At 45.5% G+C, this 16,688-nt stretch overlaps 1 protein-coding gene across 3 annotated transcripts in view; it reads left to right on the top strand.

Moving 5' to 3' along the window:
• PEX14 (peroxisomal biogenesis factor 14) overlaps nt 1-16,688 on the top strand; it is a 117,974-nt gene that overhangs the window by 52,458 nt on the left and 48,828 nt on the right. The window lies entirely within an intron of this gene.

Below are 16,688 nucleotides of genomic sequence, written 5' to 3' on the forward strand. Positions count from 1 at the left end.
GTGTCCCAGGCCTGCACCCTTGGCACTGGGGCAGAATGAGCCTGAAGCTCTCCATTCGCAGGCATCTGTTCAGAGGCAGCCTCAGGGCTGGCCCCTGCGACGGAGTTGGTGAGGGGCACTGTGCATTTGCTGGCGGCATCGTGCTCGCCCCCCATCCGTAGGTGGTTATTACAATTTGGAGTGCGTTGGCCGGCCTCTCCACTCCGCAACCATCATGCCATAAAAGAGTTTTTCCTTGAAATATGTGTACCTATGGGGAGTAATTAATCATAAAAGCTTGGGGATTTCAGCTCTCTCATCAAAGCATCGAAGCCGGGGAAAGCTGAGCCTAAAAGCTGTGCTGATTACCCGGGGTAACCTGAGACAAAATCTATGGTTGCCGAGAGATCCTCTGCCCCAGTATATTGTGCGGTATTATAACTGCCTGATCTTCTCTTCCACTGACAATGACCAGTTATTCCTCATTTTCTTTCAAACGCAGCTGGGTTAGAATTTCATTTGCAGAAGGTATTTAGAGCAATTTAGAGACAAATGTCTCTGGTGTTTGCTCGGCACTTCCCCACCGCAGGCTTTGCTGAGCAGTTTTAGTATCAGGAGCTCCATCTAATCTGTTTAATTTTAATAAATCCCTGACTGGGAGAGGGAGAGGAAAAAGAGAGAGAGAGAAACTCTGGACCAAATAATACTTCTTTTGAGTTAGTTGGCTAATAATTACTGTGGAGAGGAAACTGTTTTGTGCAATTATTATTTGTTGCTCCTTTAAATATAACGCAAAACAAAACCAGTCGATTAGTTAATCCATCGGAGAGTGTTTGCCCTGCACACGCCCTGTTCTGGGCCCCAGGGACTCAGCAGAGAAGAGGGCAGACAGCATCCCTGCCCTCACCGGGCTGACATTCTAAGGGGGAAAGGCAGACAATTAACCAATGAGAAAACGAGATCCATTGTATGTCGAGTGACAAGCGCCACGGAGAAAAATAATGCCAGGCGCCCGGGGTTGAGGAGCACCAGCGCTGGGGTGGGAACGGCTTTCACACCTAGACAGGGCGACCGGAGCATGCCTCTCTAAGAGGGAGATGAGTATTTGTCAGTGTGGAGTGGGCACAGTTCCTCCTTGACCCCTAATGTGGATGAGAGTTTTTAGAATTTCAGGCAGCAGGAACCTGGAGAGGCCTCCTACCCTTCTTCCTCTAAAGAGAGCCACAGGAGTCTACCCTGAGCCTCAGTCCAGAATCACTGGCCGTAATCACCCATCTCCATTATCCTGTAAAATGCTGCTTCAGTCAGTAATTATCTGTTTCCGAGTTGAGTCCCAATAGGGTAAGTTCTGGCAGGACCTTTTCTGGGCAGAGGATTCCATGGTTTGATTGGCGTCTGGGGAAGAAGCGCCCCTTCGTGGATTTACACTTCACTTTTTAAATTTCCGGTTGTTCCTTGGGTCAGGTGTACATGGTCCGCGGAGCTTGGCACCGGCTCCAATGGGGTGAGGGAGGAGGGGATTTTGCGAAGGAGCCGGTCTCCCCTGTCCCTGACTGTACTTGGGAAGGAAAGAGTTGGCGGGCTGGTCTGTGGGGGCGGGGAGGGTGTCCTGAGGGGAGGGACCAAGGTTCTGGCATCCTCCGCATGCCTCCCCCGCAGCAGGACTCGTTGCAGGGGTGGGTTTGGAGCGCTGGCTTTGGGCGAGCTTGCAGCTACTGTAGTCTTGGCTTTTCCTAGCAAATGTCACTTCAGGGAATTGCAATGGAGCACTGCCTTGAATTATAATCTTGACTTTCTTTTTTTTAATAAACATCTCTTTCCTGAAAAGGCAAATCCAATTTTGTTTTTCTTTTAATATTATTTAATATTTAATATAGAAATTGAGGTCCCTGTAGTGCATGTCAGTTCAGTGGAAAATGAGGGTTACTTTAGGCACATCAGCTGAGTTTGTTTTAATGTGAAACCACAGCCCGGAGCAGGGCTACAGCCTGCCTCCGTTACTGACACGTTAAATGTTGTGCTCTCTGATTCGGGGCACCGAGGGGACCGGAGGCAGGCTAGTGGGGAGTGGATGGGATGGACATGCAAGAGCTTTGGTTTGCAAAGGTCTTCTGTGTTTGTGGTTTTCTTGTTTTTGTTTTTTGTGTTTTGAGTTCTCTTTTGGATGCTTTAAAGTCTGAATATGAAGTCATTAATGAGAAACATGAAGTTATTGGAATCATTTATCATTTTCCTTGAAGTTTGTACTGCCATTTTATGTAATTTACGACATTTCTTTCTTTTATCGGGAATTTTTTGGGTGGAAGGGAAAAGCAGCTGTTCACCTTTGGAGTATTAGAATAAACGTTTTTGTTTTCCTTCCAACTACTTGATTCTGCAGATGGCACATCAGCCGCGTAGTCAGCCGCACATGAGCATCACTGGACTATGTGTTGGGTTTAAGCCCTCCTGGAACTGGACTGCATAGGTTCTCACCAGGCAGGCATCGTGTCTGGGCTTTAAGTGGGCTGCAGTCCAGGAGGTTAGAGTAGCTTAAAAACAGCAACAGAATCGGTCTAGAAAGTTAGAGGCTTGGACAGCGTTGTCAATAGGCTTATGTTTATTTGACACCCTATCCAACCACAAAGTGTAGGAGGCAGGCTGCTTCCAAACATGTTGGCAGGGTGAGTGTAAGGTGGGTAAAAGTGATGCCTCTTCTTTGGGGGGTGGGGTAGGTGAGGTGGGGGGAAGATAGCGTTGTCTGTTAGCTTACTCCTAATCTATCTGTTGCAAAGCAGGCTTCTAGAAAAACAATGAGCATCACACACTTTTCTATATAATCCTGCATAATGGGGCCTGGGTGGTGTTGGCTGAGACTTTTGCTTATTGTGCCTTTCTCAAGTGTGTAAGTAAAGGGCTGTGTTCTCGCTCATCTAATAAATAGTCCGGGGGGAAAGGAAAACTAAACAAATGAGACACACCACCATCCTTTCTCATTCTAAAAGGTGAAACAAGATCTTATCTTTCTTCTGTTCCTGGAAGCGGAACCCCCGGTAGCAAAGCCGCCTCCTTGCTGGAAATGAACTTGAGGAAGAAACCTGATGGTCTCAACCTTGGTAGTGGGGTAGAGGTGAAGGGCTGCTCTCGCTGGAGTATTTCAACGGGGAGTAAATTCTTACGCAGATTTCAATTTAACTCTCTTTTATTACTTTTCTTTTTTATCATTTACGTCCATTTCATGAGGTAGTTTGCATGTCCTTGAATGGAATCTCGTTACCATGAAAGCTTTTTTAGCATTGATTTCATAACAGTCTTAATTTAATAGCTCCGTCATTACTGAGAAGCTCTGGGAGTGGGGCCCTGGCTTTCCAGGTCACTGACCTTTTAATTACAAACCTTGTTCTGATGGCCAGGTTATCGACTGGACAGCTCCCAGCTTGTGCCCCCAGGATGAGAACGAAAATAACTGTGTTTCCTCCCCCATCTCCAGGAAAAAAAAATTGTAACCTCATATGTTTCTAAAATTAATTTTCTCCTTCAGCTTTACTTTATAATTAATTCTTTAATGTGTCTTAGTGAAGCCAGAAGTATTTTTATAACGCTGTTTTTTTCTAGAGCTTGGGTCCAGCAGAGAGCTTGGAGGGGGCAGGGAAGGGAGACCCCATGCTTGGCTGTGGCCCATTTCCTCACCCTCAGAAACTCCTGTGGCTGAGCTGGAAGGAAGGGTACTGGCTCTGGAGGGGCTGTCTGGCCCCTCTGATTTCTTTGTTAATGAGACGTGGATTGTGGCATCGAGATTTAGATTCATTCCTGTATTTGCTGGAATAATTGTGCCTTCTCTGTCATGGATGTTTTATTTTATTTCTTTATTTTTTTAAAGTAATCTCTACCCCCAGTGTGGGGCTTGAACCCACGACTCTGAGATCAAGAGTCACACGCTCCACCGACTGAGCCCGCTGGGTCTCCCCTAACATGGACGTTTTAAAAAGATGCTCCCCGTCTGGGCAAAGATGGGGGGTGGGTGATTTTTCTTTTTCTTTTTCAAGATTTTATTTATTTTTTGACAGAGAGACAGCGAGAGAGGGAACACAAGCAGGGGCAGTGGTCTCGAGAGGGAGAAGCAGGCCTCCCGTGGAGCAGGGAGCCCGATGCGGGGCTGGATCCCAGGACCCTGGGATCATGACCTGAGCCGAAGGCAGACGCTTAACGACTGAGCCACCCAGGCGCTTCTGATTTTTCTTACTGTCTTACCTCTCTGTGAGTCTTAGATGACTGGAAGAAACAAAATACCCGACCTGAGGAGTTCTGCTCAGTCATGAGGTTGAACTGAATTAGGTGGTCTAGGTTCTCTTTCACCGATGATGAAGAGGGAAAGAAAAAGGAGAGGACAGTGGCTGGTAAGTAGGGTGGCCACTGGTTCAGGTTTGCCCCACACTGTCCTGGCTTTAACACTGGAATTCCTATGTCCTAGAATTCCTGTGTCCCTTAGGTCTGGGCAAACAGGTCACCCCAGCAAGGCAAGCCATACCCCAGAGTATGAGCTATCCAGAGAGACAAAATGGGTGTGTTTTTGGAAGCTCAGGAAGAAGTTCACCAGCAGTCAGTCCCTGAGAGTCCCGCCTGCAGTCCAGTGGCATTTCCTCAAACACTGCCTGCCGTCAGTCCCGCAGACCCCGCCCTGGTGTGGGTCCCATGCAGAGAGCCTCGGGGCTGGGGCCGTGCCCTGAAGGTGAGTGAGGAGCTGCCGGTGGCGGAGCAGACAGGACTGTGTGTGGCAGCCTCGGGCTCGTTCCTGAGGATGATTGAGCACCTCCATCCATCTGTTGTGAACGGACCATCTTCCTTCCCTGCCAGTCTTGCATCTGCATATCCGTCACCTGCTGTTCTGGACCAGCCTATTCATCACACTGACTGGTGTTTCCCCCATCAATTTTCCTGCTCCCCTTGTTATCCACACTTGTCTTGAACTCCAGAGATTTTTTCAGCATCTAGGATGAGAGCTGCAGCAGCTGGGCCGGCTGAAGGCCGTGGAAATGGGGACGCCATGGCCTCCTCGTTCAGAGGGGGAGCTGGTGGCACTTGCTTCCCCAAGAAGGCTGAGTCACATGGGTTCCTACACTTCAACCTACCACGGGGGGGCGTGGCCCAGAGGAGCTTGGGGCGGGGCGGGGGGGGGGGGGGACAAAGCTGTTTTGGATTTACCCAGTTGCTTTGAGGTTTTTCCTGAAAGTGAAGAGTGATTCCTCTTTTCTTTACCTTGTGTGCCTATGACAACGCTACAAAGAAAAGCACAGTGACGTCGTCATGTACGGTAGTAGTATTTTTGAAGTTTTTTTTTCTTTCTTTTTTTTTTAAATTTTTTGGAAAGGTAAGCTGTGTATGTGGCTTCAAAAATTCAAACCATAAAGAACGATATACAGTGAAAAATTAGTCTTCCTTTCGTCTCTTATTCCTGTCGCCTCCATTCTCTTTTCCAGAGGATGCTTCTGTTTATTCACAGTTTCTTAGGTATCATTCCCAAGATCATCTATCCATATAAAAGCATGTTAATATTTATTACTCCTCCCAGAGAAGGACAAACACTTCTTAAATGCAGTACTAGTGTATTTTACACTTCACCTTTACACTTGACATTACATTTGGGCATTCGTTCCACATCAGCACCTACAGATTGGATTCATTCTTCTCAGTGGCTGTGTAGTACTCCAGGATGAGCGTGTATCAGAATTTTTTTTAACCAGTCCCAAATTAGTGGACATTTAGATTGGTTCCTGCCTTCTGAGGTTTCAAACGACGCCCCAGTGAATATTCTTTTGCAGACATTGTTGGTGCTGTGTTGGTTTGGCACTATGCTAAAGTGAAAGCGTTTTGCATATGTGAGTAGGCTAGGGTATGTTTTTTCTTAAAATTTCGTGAGACTTTGAATATAAATAATATAGAAAGAATATAAAACTTTTCTAATATAAACGTGACTGCAGGTAAGAAGAAATTAATAAGAGAAAAAAGGCTGCGGGACGACTGGGTGGCTCAGATGGTTAAGCATCTCCTTTCGGCTCAGGTCATGATCCCGGGGTCCTGGGATCAAGTCCCACATCAGGCTCCCTGCTCAGTGGGGAGCCTGCTTCTCCCTCTGCCTCTGCCTCTCTCTCTCTCTCTCTCCTTGTCTCTCATGAATAAATAAATAAAATCTTAAAAAAAAAAAGAAAAAGGCTGCATAACAAATTGTCACTAACGCTTAGCACAGATTTGGATTCTGAGGGGACATTCTGGTCATTGGTTACAGGAAAAATGCTTTCTAAAAGAATCCTTTTTCAGCTCATTTTTGAAGGGATATGGGCTCATAAGTTTAATTTTTGATGCAAAAAAGCATTCAAATAAATGGAAATCTTCAGAAACTTGGTCGCAATCTGTTCCAAATGGAACACATGGCTTAGTTTTCTTCTGTCGTTATTGGACATTTTATGGGTCCTCGGCCATTGGTTAGGTGGTTGGTCTTTATTCAGTACCTGTTGTGTGCAGAGTCTTATCACGTTAGGCACTTCCTGAGAGAAAAATGAAGCACCTGTCTTTCACAATGCAAGAGGCTCATTAGAAGGAGGCAGGGATGGGGGCGCAGTGCCTTTGAGCAGTGTCTACGCATACCCACAAAGGGCGGCAGTGTCTCAGTTAGAAGTTGGCCCTGTCCGACCAGGAGAGACTGGAGTGTAAAGCTCACTGGGCTGTGAGTCCCTCGAGGGCAGAGACTGTGCCTCACTCTTCCCAGCTTCCTCCATACCCAGCAGAGCCAGCCCCAGTGAGAAGCTACTGAAGGAGGGCCTGGGCAAACTAGAAATAGAAGGTGCTTACCAGGATGAGTTGCAGAAGAGTTCGGTTTTTCTTGAGTCAGCACTGCACATATCTATTCATCTCTGGCGCACACGTAAGGTAGTTTCAGAACTGCTAGCCGGTACGCCATCACCAGCTAGAGTACAATGTTGTATGCAGTTCTTTGTGTCTTTAGCCTTACAGTAGCCAGTGAAAATGCTCCTTTCCAGTTACTTAGGTCAGCAGAGCTCCTTCTTAACATAGACGAGGGAGGCAGTGGGTGTAGATGGTCAGAGAAGAGTGGGGAAGACAGTGTTAGGGAGGGAGGCTCATGTGGAGGCTTCCGTGCCGTTATTAGCTGGATTGGCCCGTGGGCTCTGTAGAAAAGAGAAATGAGGTTGGTGAGATGGGCAGCGAGGAAGGAGCCAGCCTTAGGACTCAATATTATAAATCATGGTTGACAGCATTATTTGAATCAGTTGAAACTCTGTCACAATGCTATCGAGGAAGTTAACTCTGGGCTCTGTATTTAAACTGAATAGGCCTGGCAGTGGTAGAACCAGCCACAAAGAAAGGCACTGCCAAGTCCAATGTCAAGTGGGAGGATCTGGACTGGGAAGGTGGGCAGCAAAGATGGAAATAAAAATGCCAGCATAGGGGTGCCTGGGTGGCTCAGTCAGTTAAGCGTCTGCCTTTGGCTCAGGTCATGATCTTAGGATCCTGGGATCAAGCCCTGGGTCGGCCTCTCTGCTCAGTGGGGAGTCTGCTTTTCCCTCTGCAGCACCTCCCCCGCTCATGCTCTCTCAAATAAATGAAATCTTTTTAAAAAAATGCCAGCATATTTATGTAGAAATTTTATGGTTTACAAAGCACAGATTAATTTCTTCTTCACTATGGTCTTTTAGTAGGCAAGTTAATGAACATTTGTTGAATGAATGAATACGTGATTTAGCGAATCTCTCATTTTATAGATGAGGACACAGAGGCTCAGAAAGATTAAGTAGTGCAAATATGTGGCAGAAGTAGACGTAGGACCAAGTCTTCTGACTAGAGTTCTTTGAACTTTACCACATGCTTTCTGGGAAGGAAGGACAGAGCCACAGACATTGTCGGAAAAAGAGTAAGCCATTCTCAGGAGGAGATTGGGTGTGTGAGGTGAAGGAGACAGGACTGAAGGTGACTCTTAGGGTGGGGTTTTGGTATGTTAAGCAGCTTTATAGAGGTGTAACTGACATACAATAAACTATATATATTTAAATTGTGCAACATTTAAAATTTTGACATGTGTGTACCTGTGAAACCATCACTGTAGTCAAGATAGTGAGCCCTCTGATCACCCCCAAATGTTTCCTCCTGCCTTCTTCCTCCTGCCACACTCTGGTTCCCATGCAAGCACCAGTCTGCTTTCTTTCATACAGATTAATTTGCATTTTCCAGAATTTTATATAAATGGGATCGTACAGTGTGTATACGTTTTGGTCTGGCTTTTTCCACACAGCATAAATATTCTGAGAGTTGTCTACGTTGTTACGTGTATTAGCGGTTCATTCCTTTTTATTGCTGAATAGTATTCCATTGTTTGGATATAATACAACTTGTTTATCCATTCACCTGTTGATGATTATTTGAGTTTCTGGTTTTTAGCTATTAAAAATAAAGCTGCTATGAATATTTGTGTATAAATCTTTGTAGGGACATATAATTCTTTTTCTCTTGAGCAGGTACTGAGGGGTAGAATGTCCGGATCATGTGGTAGGTGTATGTTTAACTCTTGAACAAATTTCCAAACTGTTTTCGAAAGTGGTTGTGTCATTTTATGTTCTCCCCAGTCATGTAGGAGTGTGTAGGTTTGGAGCCTGGAGAAGAGCAAGATGCAGGTGTCATATTTATAATGTCTTATTTATAATGTCTTTCCAGTAGTAAAACCACGTGGCTTTGGCAGCATTGTTAAGAGACTAAATAACAGGTCACGTTTGGAGTACTCCAGCGTGGGAGGTAATAGTGCACAGACTGTCTGGGTTGAAATGCTAGCGTCACCACTTTCTAGCTGTGTGGCCCTGGATAAAATACTTAGCCTCACTGTGCTGTGGTTTATCTATCTGTAAAATGGGGTTAATGGTAGCATTTACTACAAAAGATTCTTGTAAGGATTAAATGAAAGTAAGGTGAAAAGCTCTTAGCAGAGTGCCTGGCACTGAAAATAAGGGCTTAGCTCACAGTGACCATGATATGACAGAGTATATCTTCTTAGAACGTGTACTCTTAATGGGCTGTAGTCAGTTTGCTGTAATGTTATGTTAAAAAGACAGATGTAGGGCGCCTGAGCGACTGCCTTCGGCTCAGGTCATGATCCTGGAGTCCCTGGATCAAGTCCCGCATCGGGCTCCCTGCTCGGCGAGGAGCCTGCTTCTCCCTCTAACCCTCCCCCCTCTCATGTACTTTCTCGCTCTCTCAAATAAATAAATAAATCTTTAAAAAAAAAAAAAAAGATGTGGCTCAGTCGTTAAGCGTCTGCCTTCGGCTCAGGTCATGATCCCAGGGTCCTGGGATCGAGTCCCACATCGGGCTCCCTGCTCAGCGGGAAGCTTGCTTCTCCCTCTCCCACTCCCCTGCTTGTGCTCCTGCTCTCACTATCTCTCTCTCTGTCAAATAAATAAAATCTTAAAAAAAAAAAAAAAAGACAGATGTGTTGGTTTCATAAAAATTCACGTCACGAGAACCTCTAGGAATTTTGAGCAGAGAGGGATTTAATACAGGCAGTTAGGGGCTTGCTCACTGTAGAAGGGGCCAGAGGAGTGGAATCAAGTCCAGGCCTCCAGGAATGACTTTCAGAGCATGGAAGGAGTGACTTGCCAGGGGTGCCGCTCCGCCCTCCAGTCCAGTCAGGAAAGCGGGGAATCGGGAGGCTGCCACCGGAACGTTCGAGGTCAAGACACACCCGCGTAGCTGTGACTCAGGATCAGGAAGTTGCCGCTGCCACCGCTGCTGTGTGTTCTACATCCGTAAAAACAGTGACAGGACGTTGGCATATGAACTTGGCTTCTACCTCTGTAAAACTGTCCCTTGACCCCCGTGAAGCAAGGGCTAGAGATTGGGCACTGCGATAGGGAACCTAGGTATTTCCGGTCTCCGGCTTGCTGATTGGCCCATGTTCGCCACAGTCAAAAGCAGTGGGTACAGATCTTTTACCTCGTTTCCACTTTTCAGATCACCTGTGCGTGCTCCTAACTCCCATCCAGAACTCTCGCTGCCGAGGAGTCTGGGAACGGTAACTTTTAGCATCCGGCTTCTCTAACAGAGGAAGGCACACTAGGAAGAGGTGGGAATGGACGCCGAGTGCCATCGGAGGAGCCCGTAGAAGAAAAAAGATCCACACATACAACATATTTGCCCCCAAACAGCGTCTAAGCACCTCTTTATCACAAGCCTCTTTCTTACTGAAGGCTTAACTCAGGATTTTTCAAGCCATTTAGATAAACGGTCCACAAAATGAGGGAGGCATTCATTTGGCCCCAAAACATGCTAATAAAAAAAGTCCGCCAAAAGAGAGTTCTCATGTTTTCAGTCTTTAAGCAGGTGGCAGTGGTTTAGTTGTAAATCTAAAGTATTTCATTCAACGAAGAGCAAATTGTATGTATATGTGAAGGGGGGATATTGTTTTTAGTCAACTATTTTTGTTGTTTTTGAGAAGAGCTGGACCTTTGATTGTTAACAAAAGCTGTGTGGTAATGTATCTTCAGTTTGTCCAAGAGATAAACATTGACGTGTTCTTTATCGGCACTGGCTTTCTGAGCTGGTTGTAAGAATACTTGTCAGTCCTTTCTGGCTCACTTAGGGATGGGAGTCGTAATGAGATTTAGCTGCTAAGGGTGGGCAAGCGAGTTTTCACCAAAGGGACTACATGATATGTGGGTTTGTCTGGAAAATGTTGGAAGTAGGGACTTCCGAAACTTAACCTAAGGTATGATGTTAGGCAATCTCTGCTTTACAATATTTTATGTTGATTGGACTATAGTTAGAAAAATTTTAAAGTAACTTTGAATAGTATTCATTCATGTACCAATCCATTATTATATTAATATTTTTGAGCCTCTCCTGCTATGTGTGTGTGTGTGCATGAGTGTCTGTATTTGCAAAGCATGAGTTAGTGTGCTTTTATTTTAAATTTACTTTTTGTTGTAGGCTTGCTAGTTGGTCAGTCGACAGCTTTATCTTCTTTCCGTTTGTGATAGTAAGTAGAGGTCACTCCTAACGGTCCTCAGGCAGTGGCATGATGGGGCAAGCAGGCTCCTCTTTAAATTGAACAACTCGACTACTTTTTCCCTTCCAACTTTCCACAGGCCTGTGTCTGGTTTCTAAACCATCCGGTAGGAGCTAGTCTTCTCAGATGTCGCCCCTGTCATCAGAAGACTTGTGAATGCTCCAGTCTCTTACTGTTAATTATTCTTTTTAGTTTTAAAGCCCTTTTGAGAAATCCTTCTGTAATTAGATTGTTGAGGAGATTGTCTGTAGTAAGACGGTGGTCTTTAAATTTTGTGTAGATTTTCAGTTTGTTAAATGATCGCAAAGGCTTTCATTCATAAAGTTGAAGTTTACCTTATCATGGCATTTCAGGGGAAGAAATCATGACCCTCTGTGATAAATTAAATATCACAACCACACAAATGTCATCTTGTCCATGAAATCTAAAAGTGCAGACGAACGGGACTCTCGTCCACTCTGTTTCTGGCTTCAAGCTGGATCTGTACTCTCAGCTGACAAGAAAAATATTTTACCACTGACAGGGGTAAACCTATGAAGCTAAAGAACAAAGCCATACCCTCTCCTGCTTTGCGAGTCACAAACAGAATTGTCAATTAAATTATTCTAATTGCAAAATTTGGGGTCTTGGCCGAAAGAACACAGGTTGAGTTTGAAGAAGAGGCTGTTAGAAAAATCGGTTTAACTTACAAATGGAGCTAATTTGTACAGAATGTAATTGAAAGAGAATAAATACGGAGATTCATGATGACCTCTTTTGAGTCCAATTCTGATATTTACTTACATTTTTTTTAGTCAGAGCCTCTCCGTGAAGCAGTACTGAAAAGAGCAGACTAAGTACTAAAATAGAACAGAAAATAGTGCCGTTGTGTGCAAGACCTGAATACCTGATTTTGAAAGGTTTTTTACCATTCATTCATGCATTCATCCAGCAAGTATTTATTGAGCATATTTTTTTACAAGGCACTGTGCTGGCCCTAGGACCAAGAATATCAGGGCTAATAAAATGCAGCATTCTGGGCCGGGGGAGGGGGATACAGAAATGCGAAATGTGCAGAATTGTCGCAGTTAAGCAAAGGTGCTCTGATAGAGGGTATTGGGAGGGTGGAGGCAGGAGGGTGGGGAGGTTTGCTTTGGGAGGGTTACTGAAACCGGGATGCAAAGAACAAGAGTGTTGGCCGAGCAACAGCCATCTCAAAGACTCCAAGGCAGAAAACGAGCCTGATTTGATCCAAGAACCCATAGTAGTCATGAGTGAAAAGGAGAGTGACATCTTACCAGCTTCCATCTAGAGATGCCATTGAAAATAAAAGTTCCGTTGGAGTTTCATATCCCTCAGTCTGTAATTTTTCATATCATCAGTGACCAAGTTCATCCCCGTGCGCCAGGCATTTCTAGTGTGAGGTCTGCTGAACCACTATGCTAAGTGCACGAAGTGGGGACACAAAGGGCCCATGCCATTGGAGAACTTGGGGCTGAGACCGTAGACACTATTAGTGATACAGATACTGTGACTCATAAGCAAAGCCCAGGGTGATTTGATACAGACCATATGATTGCCACTAGCCTATGTAGATTGCTTTCCATTTAAAAAAGCGTTCTCACATATTTACTCATTTAATCTTCATGGTAACCCAAATAAGTTCCTCAAAAAAAGTGCATGTGAGCATGAGGGCTTTGGGCAGCCCACTGAGTCTGAGGAACAGGTGACTGTCATCACTGAGCCGTTGAAGTTCAATGCACCGTCTGCTCGTGTGGACTGGGGCGCTCTCCTTGAAGAGTCCCGTTACTAGAAATGAAATCCGGAGTGACCACAGAGGTTATTTATTTCATGTGTGCCTTTTCACATACATTCCTATGATCAGGAATAGAAGATGAAGGTAATTTTAGTTTTATTTAGTCGTGGAGATTTTCTTGCTGCCTTTTGTGAGGGCTCTTGCCCAGAGAGCTCATTCTTGTGTTCGAGGAGAGGAAGGTTCGGTTTGAGAGGATGGCTGTGTTCGTAAATGCCGTTGACTTTGTTGTTCTGTGTGGAGGCTTTTATCAGGACAATAAAGGGTAAATAGGGTGATCTCTGCTCCACTGGAGAGGTCGAATGGTTACACAATCTTCTAGAGCATCTTGCAGCAAATACATGGGTTATATTAAAAATTGCAATCATATCATTTTTTATAGTAAATTGCTGACCTTATGCAGTAGAATCAGCTTTATTGAATTTCGCCAAAAATGCGTTTATAATTCTGCCATACACATATGATATTCATGTCCTTGCTGTCCATGTGGAAATGTCCCTTTTTATGATGTTAAACAAATTAAATCGACTTTCTCATGAGCTGCTGTGCCTCACCTTTAAGATCCACTCTCAGGAGTTGAACCTCCACGGAGCAGAGCTCACCTCCATCAGCTCGGATGTCATTGCATTACACAGAACACTGGAGTCTGGTGCCCTAGGAAGCCTTGCCCCAGCGACACAGATCTGGCTTTGAGATTATTTTGAGGTGGGTCCAGGGCCATTATTGTGTATCGCGTGTACAGCTGAACGCTAACAAGGCCTTACCATAATTACTCTGTTTTGAGGAAATGGTAGGTATTTGTTTAAAAGCATTTCATGATGAACTGAGAGTAGTACACACAGTATGGTTTGTTCTCAGCTATTCGCTGGTGAATATTCATCGCAAAAGTTTAATCTTAGATCAGTTCTTTAATTCTCTGTAGCTCTGCTCCCTTTCCACCCAGGGATGGATCCGGGATGCAAACTAGTTTTCATATCAGTCTAACAACAAACACAGTCAGGAAGTTATAATGCATATTTAGGTGAAACAAGCGTTTTTAAATTATCTGCTTCTTAGAATCATTGTTCTGAGTTTGTTTCTCCTTTATGTGGACTGTTAGGTATATGTCTATATATGTGTTTGTATGAATTGCTAGTTCCCAGTTTTATACACAGAGACAGTATAATACAGTGGGAAAATCCATCCATCCATTCTCTAATTTATTAAATGCCCATTTCCTCTGTGGCCAACGTTTGTGCTAAGCACTGAAAATATAAAAATAAGATTTAATATTAGTGGTCTAGTGAGGTTCCATGATATGTAAACAGGTGTCGTATGGGTGGTAACACATTACAGGTTCTATAGTAGGTGTTTGTATAGGGGCCCAGGGGAGGGGGTGATCAGTTCTGTGGTGGGGGAGGAGGATTAGAGTGGAAGGGTTAGAAAAGGCGTCATTATAGGGGAGGTTACCCCTATAGATGTTCCCAAGAGGATTTGTTGTCTTTAGGGTTTGGGGAGCAGTGCTGACTTTAATCTATGCAGGGATGGGATGGGAACATTGTCTCTGAGACCAGGAATGGCCTGGAGGTTCAGGAAACAGGCTGGAAAGTTGGAGAGGTAGGCAGGGGTCAGACCTCACGTGTGTTAACTCAAGGGTTTGGGTTTTATTATGTGGACAGTGGGGAAGCTATGAAGAGTTTTATGTCGAATCATATATCCCGTTTGTGTTTGAGAAAGCTCTTTCTGAAGGCAGGGTGGGCAGCTGGGAGTTCACTGAGTAATTCAGGTGAGAAATGATGGATGAACAAGGGCGATTGTTGTGGGGTTGGAGAGGATGGATTAGGGACGGTGTGGAAGTAGAGTCTGCAGGAGTTGGTGGCTGAGTGATGCGAGGAGTGAAGGCGAGAGAGGTGTCTGCGCTCACTGTCAAGGTTTTTGGCCTGGGGACCTGGATGGAGGAGAACGGATAGAGTGGAGAGAGTGCGGGGCCGGGAGTCAGACAACATGGGGTCCAGAGGAGGCCCCCGTGTGATTAGTGCTCACACTGCGGCTGCACCACGGTGTGTCACCATCAGACACCAGTGGCGTGGTGTGGGTCTCCTGGCTTTCATGTTGCTTCCACGGGCGACTGTCAGGCATGCTCTCTGTGCGGAGAGACATGGGTGAGTGGTTTCACTGAAATTTGAGGCTCTCTGAAAACAGAGAAGATGGCATTTGTAAAGCAAGTGGTATTTTATCTGGAAATGGTTTCTCTGTGAGAAGGTGATCACTGCTTCCTGGTGAAGCCTGCCTCTCCTTTCCAAGAAGAGGGTTCCACGGAAATGGACCAGGATCATGGTGAGTTGCCACTGGAAACGCTTCTTCCAGAAAGCTCCTCTCTCCCCCTGCCATCTGCCCTGAGTTTGACCGTTTATTTTATTTATTTATTTGGTCCATTTATGTTTGTATGTATTTCCACTGATCCACTCCTTACGGCCAGTAGGCTCTGCTGATGTGGTCTCCATGGGTGTCAGGGCCTCCCTGCACAGTGTACGACCTGATGGTTACAGCGACCTGACCCTGCATGTGCCTTGGTTTTCTGGTAGCAGATGGCCTTCTCAGTACCTTAACTCTTGTGAATCGATGAGTCAGAGGGGTAGAAAGTGTGTGGTGCTAAAGCAGAAAGCCTAAGGCAGCAGCTCCAGCAGGAGTGAGAGTGAAAGAGACCTAGTTAGTGCTGTTAGTGATGGATGACTCCCTGGGAGGTCGCAGAGCTCAGGGCAGGTCCCCTGGAGGAGGGAAGGGGAAGAGCATTTCACTTCCTCAGACTCCTCCTCTGGTGCTGGTCCAGCTCCACCCCAGGCCCAGACACTCAGCCTCGGACTGCCCTGCAGCTCCGTCCGGACCCATTCCTGGGGCAAAATGCACTTGTTTTGGCGGTGAATCATGATCTGCAGTTTTAGAAAGCATATAGGTTGCACACCTTTTAAAAAAATGTATATGTGAAAGCAAGTTTCTTCCCTGTAGGCATCTTGCTCAGTTGGCTTTTGTCCAGCCTTTTCATGGAAAACAGCCTCCTTATTTGATTTGGGGCTGCTTTAAAGCTGGACATCTCCAGAAATCACTCCTCTGGTCCCCTCATTAGAGTCACCCACAGGACGGCTCCCTGCCCCTCCCCCCCCCAGCGCTTTCTGGTCTCTCACTGACCATTTCTGTCTGGGATGGTCACTGCTGTAGTCCACTTTGGTGGCTTTTGCCTCTTCCTTCTGCCTTTTTTTAGATTAAGATTTTTAAACGTTATATTAAAAAGAGATTGTTAATTAATGGTTTGGATGTGCGGTATTGCTTTCCATTTACCTCTGGTAACTTTTCAAGACATTGACCTAAAGAGCCTTTCTCCTTCCTCCCTCCCTGTGTACATGGTGGGGCGGGGGGAGAAGGGAGGATGGGGAAAATTATGGAGAAAAACATGTTAAAGATGACTTCCAGTGTAAAACGAGAGGGAAAAATCAATGTTTGAGGAAACCCAAAAAAAGCACCTCTCATTATAGTAATTAAATGGCAGCATTTAACCTATCAGAATGTTCTGCATGCGTGAGAGACAAGCTGAGGAGCTGTGGGTTTGAAATTACAGCTCTAATCCTCAGGGAAGAGAATAGTTAAATAATTTGTTTTTGAGGTGCGGGAGCAGAGCCGGGGAGGTTGTGAGTGTGCGTGTGCATGTGTGCGCGTGTGCGTGCGTGCCCCCGTGAGGGTGAGGGGCCGCGCTGCCTGTGTTTGCAGAGAATACCCTGGAGGTCGGTATTTATCAGCACCTGTGTGCTGTCAAGAAGAACACAAGCTGGGGCGCCTGGGTGGCTCAGTTGGTTAAGCGACTGCCTTCGGCTCAGGTCATGATCCTGGAGTCCCTGGATC

Source organism: Leptonychotes weddellii, chromosome 4, assembly GCF_054177405.1.
Source record: "Leptonychotes weddellii isolate Sample4059 chromosome 4, ASM5417740v2, whole genome shotgun sequence".
In the NCBI taxonomy this organism is placed as follows: Eukaryota; Metazoa; Chordata; class Mammalia; order Carnivora; family Phocidae; genus Leptonychotes; species Leptonychotes weddellii.